A 23,357-nucleotide genomic window follows, 5' to 3' on the forward strand; every position below is an offset into this window, starting at 1 on the left:
ACGTCACTAATAAGATGACGAGGCATTTGGCTAAGGTTTAAGACTTATAACAATATAAATGAAAAATATTATTTTCATTTTTCACGTCACTAATAAGATGACGAGGCATTTGGCTACCTATACGAAAGTAATTCAACTTCCGCCGTTATAAGGTTTAAGACTTATAACAACATAAATGAAAAATATTATTTTCATTTTTCACGTCACTAATAAGATGACGAGGCATTTGGCTACCTATACGAAAGTAATTCAACTTCCGCCGTTATAAGGTTTAAGACTTATAAAAATATAAATGAAAAATATTATTTTCATTTTTCACGCCACTAATAAGATGACGAGGCATTTGGCTAACTATACGAAAGTAATTCAACTTCCGCCGTTATAAGGTTTAAGACTTATAACAATATAAATGAAAAATATTATTTTCATTTTTCACGTCACTAATAAGATGACGAGGCATTTGGCTACCTATACGAAAGTAATTCAACTTCCGCCGTTATAAGGTTTAAGGCTTATAACAATATAAATGAAAAATATTATTTTCATTTATCACGTCACTAATAAGATGACGAGGCATTTGGCTACCTATACGAAAGTAATTCAACTTCCGCCGTTATAAGGTTGAAGACTTATAACCATATAAATGAAAAATATTATTTTCATTTTTCACATCACTAATAAGATGACGAGGCATTTGGCTAAGGTTTAAGACTTATAACAATATAAATGAAAAATATTATTTTCATTTTTCACGTCACTAATAAGATGACGAGGCATTTGGCTACCTATACAAAAGTAATTCAACTTCCGCCGTTATAAGGTTTAAGACTTATAACAACATAAATGAAAAATATTATTTTCATTTTTCACGTCACTAATAAGATGACGAGGCATTTGGCTACCTATACGAAAGTAATTCAACTTCCGCCGTTATAAGCTTTAAAACTTATAACAATATAAATGAAAAATATTATTTTCATTTTTTACGTCACTAATAAGATGACGAGGCATTTGGCACCTAAACGAAAGTAATTCATCTTCCGCCGTTATAAGGTTTAAGACTTATAACAACATAAATGAAAAATATTATTTTCATTTTTCACGTCACTAATAAGATGACGAGGCATTTGGCTACCTATACGAAAGTAATTCAACTTCCGCCGTTATAAGGTTTAAGACTTATAACAATATAAATGAAAAATATTATTATATTAAAGTAATTCAACTTCCGCCGTTATAAGGTTTAAGACTTATAACCATATAAATGAAAAATATTATTTTCATTTTTCACGTCACTAATAAGATGACGAGGCATTTGGCTAAGGTTTAAGACTTATAACAATATAAATGAAAAATATTATTTTCATTTTTCACGTCACTAATAAGATGACGAGGCATTTGGCTACCTATACGAAAGTAATTCAACTTCCGCCGTTATAAGGTTTAAGACTTATAACAACATAAATGAAAAATATTATTTTCATTTTTCACGTCACTAATAAGATGACGAGGCATTTGGCTACCTATACGAAAGTAATTCAACTTCCGCCGTTATAAGGTTTAAGACTTATAACAACATAAATGAAAAATATTATTTTCATTTTTCACGTCACTAATAAGATGACGAGGCATTTGGCTACCTATACGAAAGTAATTCAACTTCCGCCGTTATAAGGTTTAAGACTTATAAAAATATAAATGAAAAATATTATTTTCATTTTTCACGTCACTAATAAGATGACGAGGCATTTGGCTACCTATACGAAAGTAATTCAACTTCCGCCGTTATAAGGTTTAAGACTTATAACAATATAAATGAAAAATATTATTTTCATTTTTCACGTCACTAATAAGATGACGAGGCATTTGGCTACCTATACGAAAGTAATTCAACTTCCGCCGTTATAAGGTTTAAGACTTATAACAATATAAATGAAAAATATTATTTTCATTTTTCACGTCACTAATAAGATGACGAGGCATTTGGCTACCTATACGAAAGTAATTCAACTTCCGCCGTTATAAGGTTTAAGACTTATAACAATATAAATGAAAAATATTATTTTCATTTTTCACGTCACTAATAAGATGACGAGGCATTTGGCTACCTAAACGAAAGTAATTCAACTTCCGCCGTTATAAGCTTTAAAACTTATAACAATATAAATGAAAAATATTATTTTCATTTTTTACGTCACTAATAAGATGACGAGGCATTTGGCACCTAAACGAAAGTAATTCATCTTCCGCCGTTATAAGGTTTAAGACTTATAACAACATAAATGAAAAATATTATTTTCATTTTTCACGTCACTAATAAGATGACGAGGCATTTGGCTAAGGTTTAAGACTTATAACAATATAAATGAAAAATATTATTTTCATTTTTCACGTCACTAATAAGATGACGAGGCATTTGGCTACCTATACGAAAGTAATTCAACTTCCGCCGTTATAAGGTTTAAGACTTATAACAACATAAATGAAAAATATTATTTTCATTTTTCACGTCACTAATAAGATGACGAGGCATTTGGCTAAGGTTTAAGACTTATAACAATATAAATGAAAATATTATTTTCATTTTTCACGTCACTAATAAGATGACGAGGCATTTGGCTACCTATACGAAAGTAATTCAACTTCCGCCGTTATAAGGTTTAAGACTTATAACAACATAAATGAAAAATATTATTTTCATTTTTCACGTCACTAATAAGATGACGAGGCATTTGGCTAACTATACGAAAGTAATTCAACTTCCGCCGTTATAAGGTTTAAGACTTATAACAATATAAATGAAAAATATTATTTTCATTTTTCACGTCACTAATAAGATGACGAGGCATTTGGCTACCTATACGAAAGTAATTCAACTTCCGCCGTTATAAGGTTTAAGACTTATAAAAATATAAATGAAAAATATTATTTTCATTTTTCACGTCACTAATAAGATGACGAGGCATTTGGCTACCTATACGAAAGTAATTCAACTTCCGCCGTTATAAGCTTTAAAACTTATAACAATATAAATGAAAAATATTATTTTCATTTTTTACGTCACTAATAAGATGACGAGGCATTTGGCACCTAAACGAAAGTAATTCATCTTCCGCCGTTATAAGGTTTAAGACTTATAACAACATAAATGAAAAATATTATTTTCATTTTTCACGTCACTAATAAGATGACGAGGCATTTGGCTACCTATACGAAAGTAATTCAACTTCCGCCGTTATAAGGTTTAAGACTTATAACAATATAAATGAAAAATATTATTATATTAAAGTAATTCAATTTCCGCCGTTATAAGGTTTAAGACTTATAACCATATAAATGAAAAATATTATTTTCATTTTTCACGTCACTAATAAGATGACGAGGCATTTGGCTAAGGTTTAAGACTTATAACAATATAAATGAAAAATATTATTTTCATTTTTCACGTCACTAATAAGATGACGAGGCATTTGGCTACCTATACGAAAGTAATTCAACTTCCGCCGTTATAAGGTTTAAGACTTATAACAACATAAATGAAAAATATTATTTTCATTTTTCACGTCACTAATAAGATGACGAGGCATTTGGCTACCTATACGAAAGTAATTCAACTTCCGCCGTTATAAGGTTTAAGACTTATAACAACATAAATGAAAAATATTATTTTCATTTTTCACGTCACTAATAAGATGACGAGGCATTTGGCTACCTATACGAAAGTAATTCAACTTCCGCCGTTATAAGGTTTAAGACTTATAAAAATATAAATGAAAAATATTATTTTCATTTTTCACGTCACTAATAAGATGACGAGGCATTTGGCTACCTATACGAAAGTAATTCAACTTCCGCCGTTATAAGGTTTAAGACTTATAACAATATAAATGAAAAATATTATTTTCATTTTTCACGTCACTAATAAGATGACGAGGCATTTGGCTACCTATACGAAAGTAATTCAACTTCCGCCGTTATAAGGTTTAAGACTTATAACAACATAAATGAAAAATATTATTTTCATTTTTCACGTCACTAATAAGATGACGAGGCATTTGGCTACCTATACAAAAGTAATTCAACTTCCGCCGTTATAAGGTTTAAGACTTATAACAACATAAATGAAAAATATTATTTTCATTTTTCACGTCACTAATAAGATGACGAGGCATTTGGCTACCTATACGAAAGTAATTCAACTTCCGCCGTTATAAGGTTTAAGACTTATAACAACATAAATGAAAAATATTATTTTCATTTTTCACGTCACTAATAAGATGACGAGGCATTTGGCTACCTATACGAAAGTAATTCAACTTCCGCCGTTATAAGGTTTAAGACTTATAACAACATAAATGAAAAATATTATTTTCATTTTTCACGTCACTAATAAGATGACGAGGCATTTGGCTACCTATACGAAAGTAATTCAACTTCCGCCGTTATAAGGTTTAAGACTTATAACAACATAAATGAAAAATATTATTTTCATTTTTCACGTCACTAATAAGATGACGAGGCATTTGGCTACCTATACGAAAGTAATTCAACTTCCGCCGTTATAAGGTTTAAGACTTATAACAATATAAATGAAAAATATTATTTTCATTTTTCACGTCACTAATAAGATGACGAGGCATTTGGCTAACTATACGAAAGTAATTCAACTTCCGCCGTTATAAGGTTTAAGACTTATAACAATATAAATGAAAAATATTATTTTCATTTTTCACGTCACTAATAAGATGACGAGGCATTTGGCTACCTATACGAAAGTAATTCAACTTCCGCCGTTATAAGGTTTAAGACTTATAACAACATAAATGAAAAATATTATTTTCATTTTTCACGTCACTAATAAGATGACGAGGCATTTGGCTACCTATACGAAAGTAATTCAACTTCCGCCGTTATAAGGTTTAAGACTTATAACAATATAAATGAAAAATATTATTATATTAAAGTAATTCAACTTCCGCCGTTATAAGGTTTAAGACTTATAACCATATAAATGAAAAATATTATTTTCATTTTTCACGTCACTAATAAGATGACGAGGCATTTGGCTAAGGTTTAAGACTTATAACAATATAAATGAAAAATATTATTTTCATTTTTCACGTCACTAATAAGATGACGAGGCATTTGGCTACCTATACGAAAGTAATTCAACTTCCGCCGTTATAAGGTTTAAGACTTATAACAACATAAATGAAAAATATTATTTTCATTTTTCACGTCACTAATAAGATGACGAGGCATTTGGCTACCTATACGAAAGTAATTCAACTTCCGCCGTTATAAGGTTTAAGACTTATAACAACATAAATGAAAAATATTATTTTCATTTTTCACGTCACTAATAAGATGACGAGGCATTTGGCTACCTATACGAAAGTAATTCAACTTCCGCCGTTATAAGGTTTAAGACTTATAACAATATAAATGAAAAATATTATTTTCATTTTTCACGTCACTAATAAGATGACGAGGCATTTGGCTAACTATACGAAAGTAATTCAACTTCCGCCGTTATAAGGTTTAAGACTTATAACAATATAAATGAAAAATATTATTTTCATTTTTCACGTCACTAATAAGATGACGAGGCATTTGGCTACCTATACGAAAGTAATTCAACTTCCGCCGTTATAAGGTTTAAGACTTATAAAAATATAAATGAAAAATATTATTTTCATTTTTCACGTCACTAATAAGATGACGAGGCATTTGGCTACCTATACGAAAGTAATTCAACTTCCGCCGTTATAAGCTTTAAAACTTATAACAATATAAATGAAAAATATTATTTTCATTTTTTACGTCACTAATAAGATGACGAGGCATTTGGCACCTAAACGAAAGTAATTCATCTTCCGCCGTTATAAGGTTTAAGACTTATAACAACATAAATGAAAAATATTATTTTCATTTTTCACGTCACTAATAAGATGACGAGGCATTTGGCTACCTATACGAAAGTAATTCAACTTCCGCCGTTATAAGGTTTAAGACTTATAACAATATAAATGAAAAATATTATTATATTAAAGTAATTCAACTTCCGCCGTTATAAGGTTTAAGACTTATAACCATATAAATGAAAAATATTATTTTCATTTTTCACGTCACTAATAAGATGACGAGGCATTTGGCTAAGGTTTAAGACTTATAACAATATAAATGAAAAATATTATTTTCATTTTTCACGTCACTAATAAGATGACGAGGCATTTGGCTACCTATACGAAAGTAATTCAACTTCCGCCGTTATAAGCTTTAAAACTTATAACAATATAAATGAAAAATATTATTTTCATTTTTTACGTCACTAATAAGATGACGAGGCATTTGGCACCTAAACGAAAGTAATTCATCTTCCGCCGTTATAAGGTTTAAGACTTATAACAACATAAATGAAAAATATTATTTTCATTTTTCACGTCACTAATAAGATGACGAGGCATTTGGCTACCTATACGAAAGTAATTCAACTTCCGCCGTTATAAGGTTTAAGACTTATAACAATATAAATGAAAAATATTATTATATTAAAGTAATTCAACTTCCGCCGTTATAAGGTTTAAGACTTATAACCATATAAATGAAAAATATTATTTTCATTTTTCACGTCACTAATAAGATGACGAGGCATTTGGCTAAGGTTTAAGACTTATAACAATATAAATGAAAAATATTATTTTCATTTTTCACGTCACTAATAAGATGACGAGGCATTTGGCTACCTATACGAAAGTAATTCAACTTCCGCCGTTATAAGGTTTAAGACTTATAACAACATAAATGAAAAATATTATTTTCATTTTTCACGTCACTAATAAGATGACGAGGCATTTGGCTACCTATACGAAAGTAATTCAACTTCCGCCGTTATAAGGTTTAAGACTTATAACAACATAAATGAAAAATATTATTTTCATTTTTCACGTCACTAATAAGATGACGAGGCATTTGGCTACCTATACGAAAGTAATTCAACTTCCGCCGTTATAAGGTTTAAGACTTATAACAATATAAATGAAAAATATTATTTTCATTTTTCACGTCACTAATAAGATGACGAGGCATTTGGCTAACTATACGAAAGTAATTCAACTTCCGCCGTTATAAGGTTTAAGACTTATAACAATATAAATGAAAAATATTATTTTCATTTTTCACGTCACTAATAAGATGACGAGGCATTTGGCTACCTATACGAAAGTAATTCAACTTCCGCCGTTATAAGGTTTAAGACTTATAAAAATATAAATGAAAAATATTATTTTCATTTTTCACGTCACTAATAAGATGACGAGGCATTTGGCTACCTATACGAAAGTAATTCAACTTCCGCCGTTATAAGCTTTAAAACTTATAACAATATAAATGAAAAATATTATTTTCATTTTTTACGTCACTAATAAGATGACGAGGCATTTGGCACCTAAACGAAAGTAATTCATCTTCCGCCGTTATAAGGTTTAAGACTTATAACAACATAAATGAAAAATATTATTTTCATTTTTCACGTCACTAATAAGATGACGAGGCATTTGGCTACCTATACGAAAGTAATTCAACTTCCGCCGTTATAAGGTTTAAGACTTATAACAATATAAATGAAAAATATTATTATATTAAAGTAATTCAACTTCCGCCGTTATAAGGTTTAAGACTTATAACCATATAAATGAAAAATATTATTTTCATTTTTCACGTCACTAATAAGATGACGAGGCATTTGGCTAAGGTTTAAGACTTATAACAATATAAATGAAAAATATTATTTTCATTTTTCACGTCACTAATAAGATGACGAGGCATTTGGCTACCTATACGAAAGTAATTCAACTTCCGCCGTTATAAGGTTTAAGACTTATAACAACATAAATGAAAAATATTATTTTCATTTTTCACGTCACTAATAAGATGACGAGGCATTTGGCTACCTATACGAAAGTAATTCAACTTCCGCCGTTATAAGGTTTAAGACTTATAACAACATAAATGAAAAATATTATTTTCATTTTTCACGTCACTAATAAGATGACGAGGCATTTGGCTACCTATACGAAAGTAATTCAACTTCCGCCGTTATAAGGTTTAAGACTTATAACAATATAAATGAAAAATATTATTTTCATTTTTCACGTCACTAATAAGATGACGAGGCATTTGGCTAACTATACGAAAGTAATTCAACTTCCGCCGTTATAAGGTTTAAGACTTATAACAATATAAATGAAAAATATTATTTTCATTTTTCACGTCACTAATAAGATGACGAGGCATTTGGCTACCTATACGAAAGTAATTCAACTTCCGCCGTTATAAGGTTTAAGACTTATAAAAATATAAATGAAAAATATTATTTTCATTTTTCACGTCACTAATAAGATGACGAGGCATTTGGCTACCTATACGAAAGTAATTCAACTTCCGCCGTTATAAGCTTTAAAACTTATAACAATATAAATGAAAAATATTATTTTCATTTTTTACGTCACTAATAAGATGACGAGGCATTTGGCACCTAAACGAAAGTAATTCATCTTCCGCCGTTATAAGGTTTAAGACTTATAACAACATAAATGAAAAATATTATTTTCATTTTTCACGTCACTAATAAGATGACGAGGCATTTGGCTACCTATACGAAAGTAATTCAACTTCCGCCGTTATAAGGTTTAAGACTTATAACAATATAAATGAAAAATATTATTATATTAAAGTAATTCAACTTCCGCCGTTATAAGGTTTAAGACTTATAACCATATAAATGAAAAATATTATTTTCATTTTTCACGTCACTAATAAGATGACGAGGCATTTGGCTAAGGTTTAAGACTTATAACAATATAAATGAAAAATATTATTTTCATTTTTCACGTCACTAATAAGATGACGAGGCATTTGGCTACCTATACGAAAGTAATTCAACTTCCGCCGTTATAAGGTTTAAGACTTATAACAACATAAATGAAAAATATTATTTTCATTTTTCACGTCACTAATAAGATGACGAGGCATTTGGCTACCTATACGAAAGTAATTCAACTTCCGCCGTTATAAGGTTTAAGACTTATAACAACATAAATGAAAAATATTATTTTCATTTTTCACGTCACTAATAAGATGACGAGGCATTTGGCTACCTATACGAAAGTAATTCAACTTCCGCCGTTATAAGGTTTAAGACTTATAACAATATAAATGAAAAATATTATTTTCATTTTTCACGTCACTAATAAGATGACGAGGCATTTGGCTAACTATACGAAAGTAATTCAACTTCCGCCGTTATAAGGTTTAAGACTTATAACAATATAAATGAAAAATATTATTTTCATTTTTCACGTCACTAATAAGATGACGAGGCATTTGGCTACCTATACGAAAGTAATTCAACTTCCGCCGTTATAAGGTTTAAGACTTATAAAAATATAAATGAAAAATATTATTTTCATTTTTCACGTCACTAATAAGATGACGAGGCATTTGGCTACCTATACGAAAGTAATTCAACTTCCGCCGTTATAAGCTTTAAAACTTATAACAATATAAATGAAAAATATTATTTTCATTTTTTACGTCACTAATAAGATGACGAGGCATTTGGCACCTAAACGAAAGTAATTCATCTTCCGCCGTTATAAGGTTTAAGACTTATAACAACATAAATGAAAAATATTATTTTCATTTTTCACGTCACTAATAAGATGACGAGGCATTTGGCTACCTATACGAAAGTAATTCAACTTCCGCCGTTATAAGGTTTAAGACTTATAACAATATAAATGAAAAATATTATTATATTAAAGTAATTCAACTTCCGCCGTTATAAGGTTTAAGACTTATAACCATATAAATGAAAAATATTATTTTCATTTTTCACGTCACTAATAAGATGACGAGGCATTTGGCTAAGGTTTAAGACTTATAACAATATAAATGAAAAATATTATTTTCATTTTTCACGTCACTAATAAGATGACGAGGCATTTGGCTACCTATACGAAAGTAATTCAACTTCCGCCGTTATAAGGTTTAAGACTTATAACAACATAAATGAAAAATATTATTTTCATTTTTCACGTCACTAATAAGATGACGAGGCATTTGGCTAAGGTTTAAGACTTATAACAATATAAATGAAAATATTATTTTCATTTTTCACGTCACTAATAAGATGACGAGGCATTTGGCTACCTATACGAAAGTAATTCAACTTCCGCCGTTATAAGGTTTAAGACTTATAACAACATAAATGAAAAATATTATTTTCATTTTTCACGTCACTAATAAGATGACGAGGCATTTGGCTACCTATACGAAAGTAATTCAACTTCCGCCGTTATAAGGTTTAAGACTTATAAAAAAATAAAAGAAAAATATTATTTTCATTTTTCACGTCACTAATAAGATGACGAGGCATTTGGCTACCTATACGAAAGTAATTCAACTTCCGCCGTTATAAGGTTTAAGGCTTATAACAATATAAATGAAAAATATTATTTTCATTTATCACGTCACTAATAAGATGACGAGGCATTTGGCTACCTATACGAAAGTAATTCAACTTCCGCCGTTATAAGGTTGAAGACTTATAACCATATAAATGAAAAATATTATTTTCATTTTTCACATCACTAATAAGATGACGAGGCATTTGGCTAAGGTTTAAGACTTATAACAATATAAATGAAAAATATTATTTTCATTTTTTTTTCACGTCACTAATAAGATGACGAGGCATTTGGCTACCTATACAAAAGTAATTCAACTTCCGCCGTTATAAGGTTTAAGACTTATAACAACATAAATGAAAAATATTATTTTCATTTTTCACGTCACTAATAAGATGACGAGGCATTTGGCTACCTATACGAAAGTAATTCAACTTCCGCCGTTATAAGGTTTAAGACTTATAACAATATAAATGAAAAATATTATATTTCATTTTTCACGTCACTAATAAGATGACGAGGCATTTGGCTAACTATACGAAAGTAATTCAACTTCCGCCGTTATAAGGTTTAAGACTTATAACAATATAAATGAAAAATATTATTTTCATTTTTCACGTCACTAATAAGATGACGAGGCATTTGGCTACCTATACGAAAGTAATTCAACTTCCGCCGTTATAAGGTTTAAGACTTATAAAAATATAAATGAAAAATATTATTTTCATTTTCACGTCACTAATAAGATGACGAGGCATTCTACCTATACGAAAGTAATTCAACTTCCGCCGTTATAAGCTTTAAAACTTATAACAATATAAATGAAAAATATTATTTTCATTTTTTACGTCACTAATAAGATGACGAGGCATTTGGCACCTAAACGAAAGTAATTCATCTTCCGCCGTTATAAGGTTTAAGACTTATAACAACATAAATGAAAAATATTATTTTCATTTTTCACGTCACTAATAAGATGACGAGGCATTTGGCTACCTATACGAAAGTAATTCAACTTCCGCCGTTATAAGGTTTAAGACTTATAACAATATAAATGAAAAATATTATTATATTAAAGTAATTCAACTTCCGCCGTTATAAGGTTTAAGACTTATAACCATATAAATGAAAAATATTATTTTCATTTTTCACGTCACTAATAAGATGACGAGGCATTTGGCTAAGGTTTAAGACTTATAAACAATATAAATGAAAAATATTATGTTCATTTTTCACGTCACTAATAAGATGACGAGGCAGGCTAACTATACGAAAGTAATTCAACTTCCGCCGTTATAAGGTTTAAGACTTATAACAACATAAATGAAAAATATTATTTTCATTTTTCACGTCACTAATAAGATGACGAGGCATTTGGCTACCTATACGAAAGTAATTCAACTTCCGCCGTTATAAGGTTTAAGACTTATAACAACATAAATGAAAAATATTATTTTCATTTTTCACGTCACTAATAAGATGACGAGGCATTTGGCTACCTATACGAAAGTAATTCAACTTCCGCCGTTATAAGGTTTAAGACTTATAAAAATATAAATGAAAAATATTATTTTCATTTTTCACGTCACTAATAAGATGACGAGGCATTTGGCTACCTATACGAAAGTAATTCAACTTCCGCCGTTATAAGGTTTAAGACTTATAACAATATAAATGAAATTAAAAATATTATTTTCATTTTTCACGTCACTAATAAGATGACGAGGCATTTGGCTACCTATACGAAAGTAATTCAACTTCCGCCGTTATAAGGTTTAAGACTTATAACAACATAAATGAAAAATATTATTTTCATTTTTCACGTCACTAATAAGATGACGAGGCATTTTGCTAAATGTTAGAACTTATAACAATATACATGAAAAATATTATTTTATTTTCACGTCACTAATAAGATGACGAGGCATTTGGCTACCTATACGAAAGTAATTCAACTTCCGCCGTTATAAGGTTTAAGACTTATAACAATATAAATGAAAAATATTATTTTCATTTTTCACGTCACTAATAAGATGACGAGGCATTTGGCTACCTATACGAAAGTAATTCAACTTCCGCCGTTATAAGGTTTAAGACTTATAACAACATAAATGAAAAATATTATTTTCATTTTTCACGTCACTAATAAGATGACGAGGCATTTGGCTACCTATACGAAAGTAATTCAACTTCCGCCGTTATAAGGTTTAAGACTTATAACAACATAAATGAAAAATATTATTTTCATTTTTCACGTCACTAATAAGATGACGAGGCATTTGGCTACCTATACGAAAGTAATTCAACTTCCGCCGTTATAAGGTTTAAGACTTATAACAATATAAATGAAAAATATTATTTTCATTTTTACGTCACTAATAAGATGACGAGGCATTTGGCTACCTATACGAAAGTAATTCAACTTCCGCCGTTATAAGGTTTAAGACTTATAACAACATAAATGAAAAATATTATTTTCATTTTTCACGTCACTAATAAGATGACGAGGCATTTGGCTACCTATACGAAAGTAATTCAACTTCCGCCGTTATAAGGTTTAAGACTTATAACAATATAAATGAAAAAATTTATTATATTTAAAGTAATCAACTTCCGCCGTTATAAGGTTTAAGACTTATAAAACATATAAATGAAAAATATTATTTTCATTTTTCACGTCACTAATAAGATGACGAGGCATTTGGCTAAGGTTTAAGACTTATAACAATATAAATGAAAAATATTATTTTCATTTTTCACGTCACTAATAAGATGACGAGGCATTTGGCTACCTATACGAAAGTAATTCAACTTCCGCCGTTATAAGGTTTAAGACTTATAACAACATAAATGAAAAATATTATTTTCATTTTTCACGTCACTAATAAGATGACGAGGCATTTGGCTAAGGTTTAAGACTATAACAATATAAATGAAAATATTATTTTCATTTTTCACGTCACTAATAAGATGACGAGGCATTTGGCTACCTATACGAAAGTAATTCAACTTCCGCCGTTATAAGGTTTAAGACTTATAACAACATAAATGAAAAATATTATTTTCATTTTTCACGTCACTAATAAGATGACGAGGCATTTGGCTACCTATACGAAAGTAATTCAACTTCCGCCGTTATAAGGTTTAAGACTTATAAAATATAAATGAAAAATATTTTCATTTTTCACGTCACTAATAAGATGACGAGGCATTTGGCTACCTATACGAAAGTAATTCAACTTCCGCCGTTATAAGGTTTAAGACTTATAACAACATAAATGAAAAATATTATTTTCATTTTTCACGTCACTAATAAGATGACGAGGCATTTGGCTAACTATACGAAAGTAATTCAACTTCCGCCGTTATAAGGTTTAAGACTTATAACAATATAAATGAAAAATATTATTTTCATTTTTCACGTCACTAATAAGATGACGAGGCATTTGGCTACCTATACGAAAGTAATTCAACTTCCGCCGTTATAAGGTTTAAGACCTATCCAAACATAAATGAAAAATATTATTTTCATTTTTCACGTCACTAATAAGATGACGAGGCATTTGGCTACCTATACGAAAGTAATTCAACTTCCGCCGTTATAAGGTTTAAGACTTATAACAACATAAATGAAAAATATTATTTTCATTTTTCACGTCACTAATAAGATGACGAGGCATTTGGCTACCTATGCGAAAGTAATTCAACTCCCGGAGTTATAAGGTTTTAAAATTACAACAATATAAATGAAAAATATTATTTTCATTTTTCACGTCACTAATAAGATGACGAGGCATTTGGCTACCTATACGAAAGTAATTCAACTTCCGCCGTTATAAGGTTTAAGACTTATAACAATATAAATGAAAAATATTATTTTCATTTTTCACGTCACTAATAAGATGACGAGGCATTTGGCTACCTATACGAAAGTAATTCAACTTCCGCCGTTATAAGGTTTAAGACTTATAACAACATAAATGAAAAATATTATTTTCATTTTTCACGTCACTAATAAGATGACGAGGCATTTGGCTACCTATACGAAAGTAATTCAACTTCCGCCGTTATAAGGTTTAAGACTTATAACAATATAAATGAAAAATATTATTTTCATTTTTCACGTCACTAATAAGATGACGAGGCATTTGGCTACCTAAACGAAAGTAATTCAACTTCCGCCGTTATAAGGTTTAAGACTTATAACAACATAAATGAAAAATATTATTTTCATTTTTCACGTCACTAATAAGATGACGAGGCATTTGGCTACCTATACGAAAGTAATTCAACTTCCGCCGTTATAAGGTTTAAGACTTATAACAATATAAATGAAAAATATTATTATATTAAAGTAATTCAACTTCCGCCGTTATAAGGTTTAAGACTTATAACCATATAAATGAAAAATAATATTTCATTTTTCACGTCACTAATAAGATGACGAGGCATTTGGCTAAGGTTTAAGACTTATAACAATATAAATGAAAAATATTATTTTCATTTTTCACGTCACTAATAAGATGACGAGGCATTTGGCTACCTATACGAAAGTAATTCAACTTCCGCCGTTATAAGGTTTAAGACTTATAACAACATAAATGAAAAATATTATTTTCATTTTTCACGTCACTAATAAGATGACGAGGCATTTGGCTAAGGTTTAAGACTTATAAACAATATAAATGAAAAATATTATTTTCATTTTTCACGTCACTAATAAGATGACGAGGCATTTGGCTACCTATACGAAAGTAATTCAACTTCCGCCGTTATAAGGTTTAAGACTTATAACAAACCCACTGAAAAATATTTTTTTCATTTTTCCCGTCCCTAATAAGATGACGAGGCATTTGGCTACCTATACGAAAGTAATTCAACTTCCGCCGTTATAAGGTTTAAGACTTATAAAAAAATAAATGAAAAATATTTTCATTTTTCACGTCACTAATAAGATGACGAGGCATTTGGCTACCTATACGAAACTAATTCAACTTCCGCCGTTATAAGGTTTAAGACTTATAACAACATAAATGAAAAATATTATTTTCATTTTCACGTCACTAATAAGATGACGAGGCATTTGGCTACCTATACGAAAGTAATTCAACTTCCGCCGTTATAAGGTTTAAGACTTATAACAATATAAATGAAAAATATTATTTTCATTTTTCACGTCACTAATAAGATGACGAGGCATTTGGCTACATATACGAAAGTAATCAACTTCCGCCGTTATAAGGTTTAAGACTTATAACAATATAAATGAAAAAATATTATTTTCATTTTTCACGTCACTAATAAGATGACGAGGCATTTGGCTACCTATACGAAAGTAATTCAACTTCCGCCGTTATAAGGTTTAAGACTTATAACAATATAAATGAAAAATATTATTTTCATTTTCACGTCACTAATAAGATGACGAGGCATTTGGCTACCTATACGAAAGTAATTCAACTTCCGCCGTTATAAGGTTTAAGACTTATAACAATAAAATGAAAAATATTATTTTCATTTTTCACGTCACTAATAAGATGACGAGGCATTTGGCTACCTATACGAAAGTAATTCAACTTCCGCCGTTATAAGGTTTAAGACTTATAAAAACATAAATGAAAAATATTATTCATTTTTCACGTCATTAATAAGATGACGAGGCATTTGGCTACCTATACGAAAGTAATTCAACTTCCGCCGTTATAAGGTTTAAGACTTATAAAAATATAAATGAAAAATATTATTTTCATTTTTCACGTCACTAATAAGATGACGAGGCATTTGGCTACCTATACGAAAGTAATTCAACTTCCGCCGTTATAAGGTTTAAGACTTATAACAACATAAATGAAAAATATTATTTTCATTTTTCACGTCACTAATAAGATGACGAGGCATTTGGCTACCTAAACGAAAGTAATTCAACTTCCGCCGTTATAAGGTTTAAGACTTATAACAAAATAAATGAAAAATATTATTTTCATTTTTCACGTCACTAATAAGATGACGAGGCATTTGGCTACCTATACGAAAGTAATTCAACTTCCGCCGTTATAAGGTTTAAGACTTATAACAACATAAATGAAAAATATTATTTTCATTTTTCACGTCACTAATAAGATGACGAGGCATTTGGCTACCTATACGAAAGTAATTCAACTTCCGCCGTTATAAGGTTTAAGACTTATAACAACATAAATGAAAAATATTATTTTCATTTTTCACGTCACTAATAAGATGACGAGGCATTTGGCTAAGGTTTAAGACTTATAACAATATAAATGAAAAATATTATTTTCATTTTTCACGTCACTAATAAGATGACGAGGCATTTGGCTACCTATACGAAAGTAATTCAACTTCCGCCGTTATAAGGTTTAAGACTTATAACAACATAAATGAAAAATATTATTTTCATTTTTCACGTCACTAATAAGATGACGAGGCATTTGGCTACCTATACGAAAGTAATTCAACTTCCGCCGTTATAAGGTTTAAGACTTATAAAAATATAAATGAAAAATATTATTTTCATTTTTCACGTCACTAATAAGATGACGAGGCATTTGGCTAACTATACGAAAGTAATTCAACTTCCGCCGTTATAAGGTTTAAGACTTATAACAATATAAATGAAAAATATTATTTTCATTTTTCACGTCACTAATAAGATGACGAGGCATTTGGCTACCTATACGAAAGTAATTCAACTTCCGCCGTTATAAGGTTTAAGACTTATAACAACATAAATGAAAAAAATTCATTTCGTTTATCACGTCACTAATAAGATGACGAGGCATTTGGCTACCTATACGAAAGTAATTCAACTTCCGCCGTTATAAGGTTTAAGACTTATAACAATATAAATGAAAAAATATTATTTTCATTTTTCACGTCACTAATAAGATGACGAGGCATTTGGCTACCTATACGAAAGTAATTCAACTTCCGCCGTTATAAGGTTTAAGACTTATAACAACATAAATGAAAGTAAATCTTTTTAGTTTTCGCGTCACTAATAAGATGACGAGGCATTTGGCTACCTATACGAAAGTAATTCAACTTCCGCCGTTATAAGGTTTAAGACTTATAACAACATAAATGAAAAATATTATTTTCATTTTTCACGTCACTAATAAGATGACGAGGCATTTGGCTACCTATACGAAAGTAATTCAACTTCCGCCGTTATAAGGTTTAAGACTTATAACAACATAAATGAAAAATATTATTTTCATTTTTCACGTCACTAATAAGATGACGAGGCATTTGGCTACCTATACGAAAGTAATTCAACTTCCGCCGTTATAAGGTTTAAGACTTATAACAATATAAATGAAAATATTATTTTCATTTTTACGTCACTAATAAGATGACGAGGCATTTGGCACCCCATACGCAGGTAACTCAACTTGCGACGTTATAATGTTTAAGACCTATAACAACATAAATGAAAAATATTATTTTCATTTTTCACGTCACTAATAAGATGACGAGGCATTTGGCTACCTATACGAAAGTATTCAACTTCCGCCGTTATAAGGTTTAAGACTTATAACAATATAAATGAAAAAATATTATATATTAAAAATTCATCTTCCGCCGTTATAAGGTTTAAGACTTATAACAATATAAATGAAAAATATTATTTTCATTTTTCACGTCACTAATAAGATGACGAGGCATTTGGCTAAGGTTTAAGACTTATAACAATATAAATGAAAAATATTATTTTCATTTTTCACGTCACTAATAAGATGACGAGGCATTTGGCTACCTATACGAAAGTAATTCAACTTCGCCGTTATAAGGTTTAAGACTTATAACAACATAAATGAAAATATATTTTCATTTTTCACGTCACTAATAAGATGACGAGGCATTTGGCTAAGGTTTAAGACTTATAACAATATAAATGAAAAATATTATTTTCATTTTTCACGTCACTAATAAGATGACGAGGCATTTGGCTACCTATACGAAAGTAATTCAATTCCGCCGTTATAAGGTTTAAGACTTATAACAACATAAATGAAAAATATTATTTCATTTTTCACGTCACTAATAAGATGACGAGGCATTTGGCTACCTATACGAAAGTAATTCAACTCCCGCCGGTATAAGGTTTAATTATGCTAATAAAATACATGAAACACCGTATTTTCATTTTTCACGTCACTAATAAGATGACGAGGCATTTGGCTACCTATACGAAAGTAATTCAACTTCCGCCGTTATAAGGTTTAAGACTTATAACAATATAAATGAAAAATATTATTTTCATTTTTCACGTCACTAATAAGATGACGAGGCATTTGGCTACCTATACGAAAGTAATTCAACTTCCGCCGTTATAAGGTTTAAGACTTATAACAATATAAATGAAAAATATTATTTTCATTTTTCACGTCACTAATAAGATGACGAGGCATTTGGCTACCTATACGAAAGTAATTCAACTTCCGCCGTTATAAGGTTTAAGACTTATAACAATATAAATGAAAAATATTATTTTCATTTTCACGTCACTAATAAGATGACGAGGCATTTGGCTACCTATACGAAAGTAATTCAACTTCCGCCGTTATAAGGTTTAAGACTTATAACAATATAAATGAAAAATATTATTTTCATTTTTCACGTCACTAATAAGATGACGAGGCATTGGCTACCTATACGAAAGTAATTCAACTTCCGCCGTTATAAGGTTTAAGACTTATAACAATATAAATGAAAAATATTATTTTCATTTTTTACGTCACTAATAAGATGACGAGGCATTTGGCACCTAAACGAAAGTAATTCATCTTCCGCCGTTATAAGGTTTAAGACTTATAACAACATAAATGAAAAATATTATTTTCATTTTTCACGTCACTAATAAGATGACGAGGCATTTGGCTACCTATACGAAAGTAATTCAACTTCCGCCGTTATAAGGTTTAAGACTTATAACAATATAAATGAAAAATATTATTATATTAAAGTAATTCAACTTCCGCCGTTATAAGGTTTAAGACTTATAACCATATAAATGAAAATATTATTTTCATTTTTCACGTCACTAATAAGATGACGAGGCATTTGGCTAAGGTTTAAGACTTATAACAATATAAATGAAAAATATTATTTCATTTTCACGTCACTAATAAGATGACGAGGCATTTGGCTACCTATACGAAAGTAATTCAACTTCCGCCGTTATAAGGTTTAAGACTTATAACAACATAAATGAAAAATATTATTTTCATTTTTCACGTCACTAATAAGATGACGAGGCATTTGGCTACCTATACGAAAGTAATTCAACTTCCGCCGTTATAAGGTTTAAGACTTATAACAACAACATAAATGAAAAATATTATTTTCATTTTTCACGTCACTAATAAGATGACGAGGCATTGGCTAAGGTTTAAGACTTATAACAATATAAATGAAAAATATTATTTTCATTTTTCACGTCACTAATAAGATGACGAGGCATTTGGCTACCTATACGAAAGTAATTCAACTTCCGCCGTTATAAGGTTTAAGACTTATAACAATATAAATGAAAAAATATATTTTCATTTTTCACGTCACTAATAAGATGACGAGGCATTTGGCTACCTATACGAAAGTAATTCAACTTCCGCCGTTAAAGGTTTAAGACTTATAACAATATAAATGAAAAATATTATTTCATTTTTCACGTCACTAATAATAAGGATGACGAGGCATTTGGCTAAGGTTTAAGACTTATAACAATATAAATGAAAAATATTATTTTCATTTTTCACGTCACTAATAAGATGACGAGGCATTTGGCTACCTATACGAAAGTATTCAACTTCCGCCGTTATAAGGTTTAAGACTTATAACAACATAAATGAAAAATATTATTTTCATTTTTCACGTCACTAATAAGATGACGAGGCATTTGGCTACCTATACGAAAGTAATTCAACTTTCGCCGTTATAAGGTTTAAGACTTATAACAATATAAATGAAAAATATAATTTTCATTTTTCACGTCACTAATAAGATGACGAGGCATTTGGCTAACTAAACGAAAGTAATTCAACTTCCGCCGTTATAAGGTTTAAGACTTATAACAATATAAATGAAAAATATTATTTTCATTTTTCACGTCACTAATAAGATGACGAGGCATTTGGCTACCTATACGAAAGTAATTCAACTTCCGCCGTTATAAGGTTTAAGACTTATAACAACATAAATGAAAAATATTATTTTCATTTTTCACGTCACTAATAAGATGACGAGGCATTTGGCTAAGGTTTAAGACTTATAACAATATAAATGAAAATATTATTTTCATTTTTCACGTCACTAATAAGATGACGAGGCATTTGGCTACCTATACGAAAGTAATTCAACTTCCGCCGTTATAAGGTTTAAGACTTATAACAACATAAATGAAAAATATTATTTTCATTTTTCACGTCACTAATAAGATGACGAGGCATTTGGCTACCTATACGAAAGTAATTCAACTTCCGCCGTTATAAGGTTTAAGACTTATAAAAATATAAATGAAAAATATTATTTTCATTTTTCACGTCACTAATAAGATGACGAGGCATTTGGCTAACTATACGAAAGTAATTCAACTTCCGCCGTTATAAGGTTTAAGACTTATAACAATATAAATGAAAAATAGTATTTCATTTTTTTTCACGTCACTAATAAGATGACGAGGCATTTGGCTACCTATACGAAAGTAATTCAACTTCCGCCGTTATAAGGTTTAAGACTTATAACAATATAAATGAAAAATATTATTTTCATTTTTCACGTCACTAATAAGATGACGAGGCATTTGGATAAGGTTTAAGACTTATAACAATATAAATGAAAAATATTATTTTCATTTTTCACGTCACTAATAAGATGACGAGGCATTTGGCTACCTATACGAAAGTAATTCAACTTCCGCCGTTATAAGGTTTAAGACTTATAACAACATAAATGAAAAATATTATTTTCATTTTTCACGTCACTAATAAGATGACGAGGCATTTGATTACCTATACGAAAGTAATTCAACTTCCGCCGTTATAAGGTTTAAGACTTATAACAACATAAATGAAAAATATTATTTTCATTTTTCACGTCACTAATAAGATGACGAGGCATTTGGCTACCTATACGAAAGTAATTCAACTTCCGCCGTTATAAGGTTTAAGACTTATAACAACCTAACTGCAAAATATTCATTTCATTTTTCACGTCACTAATAAGATGACGAGGCATTTGGCTACCTATACGAAAGTAATTCAACTTCCGCCGTTATAAGGTTTAAGACTTATAACAACATAAATGAAAAATATTATTTTCATTTTTCACGTCACTAATAAGATGACGAGGCAGTTGGCTAAGGTTAAGACTTATAAAAATATAAATGAAAAATATTATTTTCATTTTTCACGTCACTAATAAGATGACGAGGCATTTGGCTACCTATACGAAAGTAATTCAACTTCCGCCGTTATAAGGTTTAAGACTTATAACAACATAAATGAAAAATATTATTTTCATTTTTCACGTCACTAATAAGATGACGAGGCATCTGGCTACCTATACGAAAGTATTCAACTTCCGCCGTTATAAGGTTTAAGACTTATAAAACATAAATGAAAAATATTATTTTCATTTTTCACGTCACTAATAAGATGACGAGGATTTGGCTACCTATACGAAAGTAATTCAACTTCCGCCGTTATAAGGTTTAAGACTTATAACAATATAAATGAAAACAAGAAAGGAAGCTAACTTCGGGCGGAGCCGAAGTTTATGACCCTTGCAGTTTAAAATACCGATATATAATCGCAAACATCGGATATATTGGCCGATCTTATGAAATATGATAATAAACCCAATTTCATATAATACAAACACCAAACTAAAAATATCCCAGGCTTTATCTTCAAAAACACAAAAGTTGGTCAACTTCCGACGTTCAGTTATATGGCAGCTATAGGATATAGTCGGCCGATCCTTATGAAATTTGGCATGTCGTTATGTTTGCCAAAAAAATGCTCTCATGTTAAATTTGAACTCTCTAACTTAAAAATCAAAGTTATACCATTTCCGATCAATCAGTATAGGACAGCTATAGGATATAGTCGGCCGATCCGGGCCGTTCCGACGTATATTACTGCGTGCAAAGAAAGAAGCTGTGTGCAAAGTTTTCAAGACGATAGCTTTAAAACTGAGAGACTAGTTCGCGTAGAAACGGACAGACAGACAACAGACAGACGGACAGACGGACAGACGGACAGACGGACAGACGGACTGCTCATATCAACTCAAGGAGTGATCCTGATCAAGAATATAATACTTTATAGGGTCGGAGTGTCAACTTCACGCCGTTGCACACTTTGGACAAATTATAATACCCTCTAAATGATAAATATTATTTTCATTTTTCACGTCACTAATAAGATGACGAGGCATTTGGCTACCTATACGAAAGTAATTCAACTTCCGCCGTTATAAGGTTTAAGACTTATAACAACATAAATGAAAAATATTATTTTCATTTTTCACGTCACTAATAAGATGACGAGGCATTTGGCTAACTTAACGAAGTAATTCAACTTCCGCCGTTATAAGGTTTAAGACTTATAACAAAATCGATGAACAAAATTCTCTTCATTTTTACAGCAACTAATAAGATGACGAGGCATTTGGCTACCTATACGAAAGTAACTCAACTCCCCGCGTTATAAGGTTTAAGAATTATAACAACATTAATCGAAAATATTATTTTCATTTTTCACGTCACTAATAAGATGACGAGGCATTTGGCTACCTATACGAAAGTAATTCAACTTCCGCCGTTATAAGGTTTAAGACTTATAACAACATAAATGAAAAATATTA

The sequence above is a fragment of the Drosophila bipectinata genome, chromosome 4 (genome assembly GCF_030179905.1).
Source record: "Drosophila bipectinata strain 14024-0381.07 chromosome 4, DbipHiC1v2, whole genome shotgun sequence".
Taxonomy (NCBI): Eukaryota; Metazoa; Arthropoda; class Insecta; order Diptera; family Drosophilidae; genus Drosophila; species Drosophila bipectinata.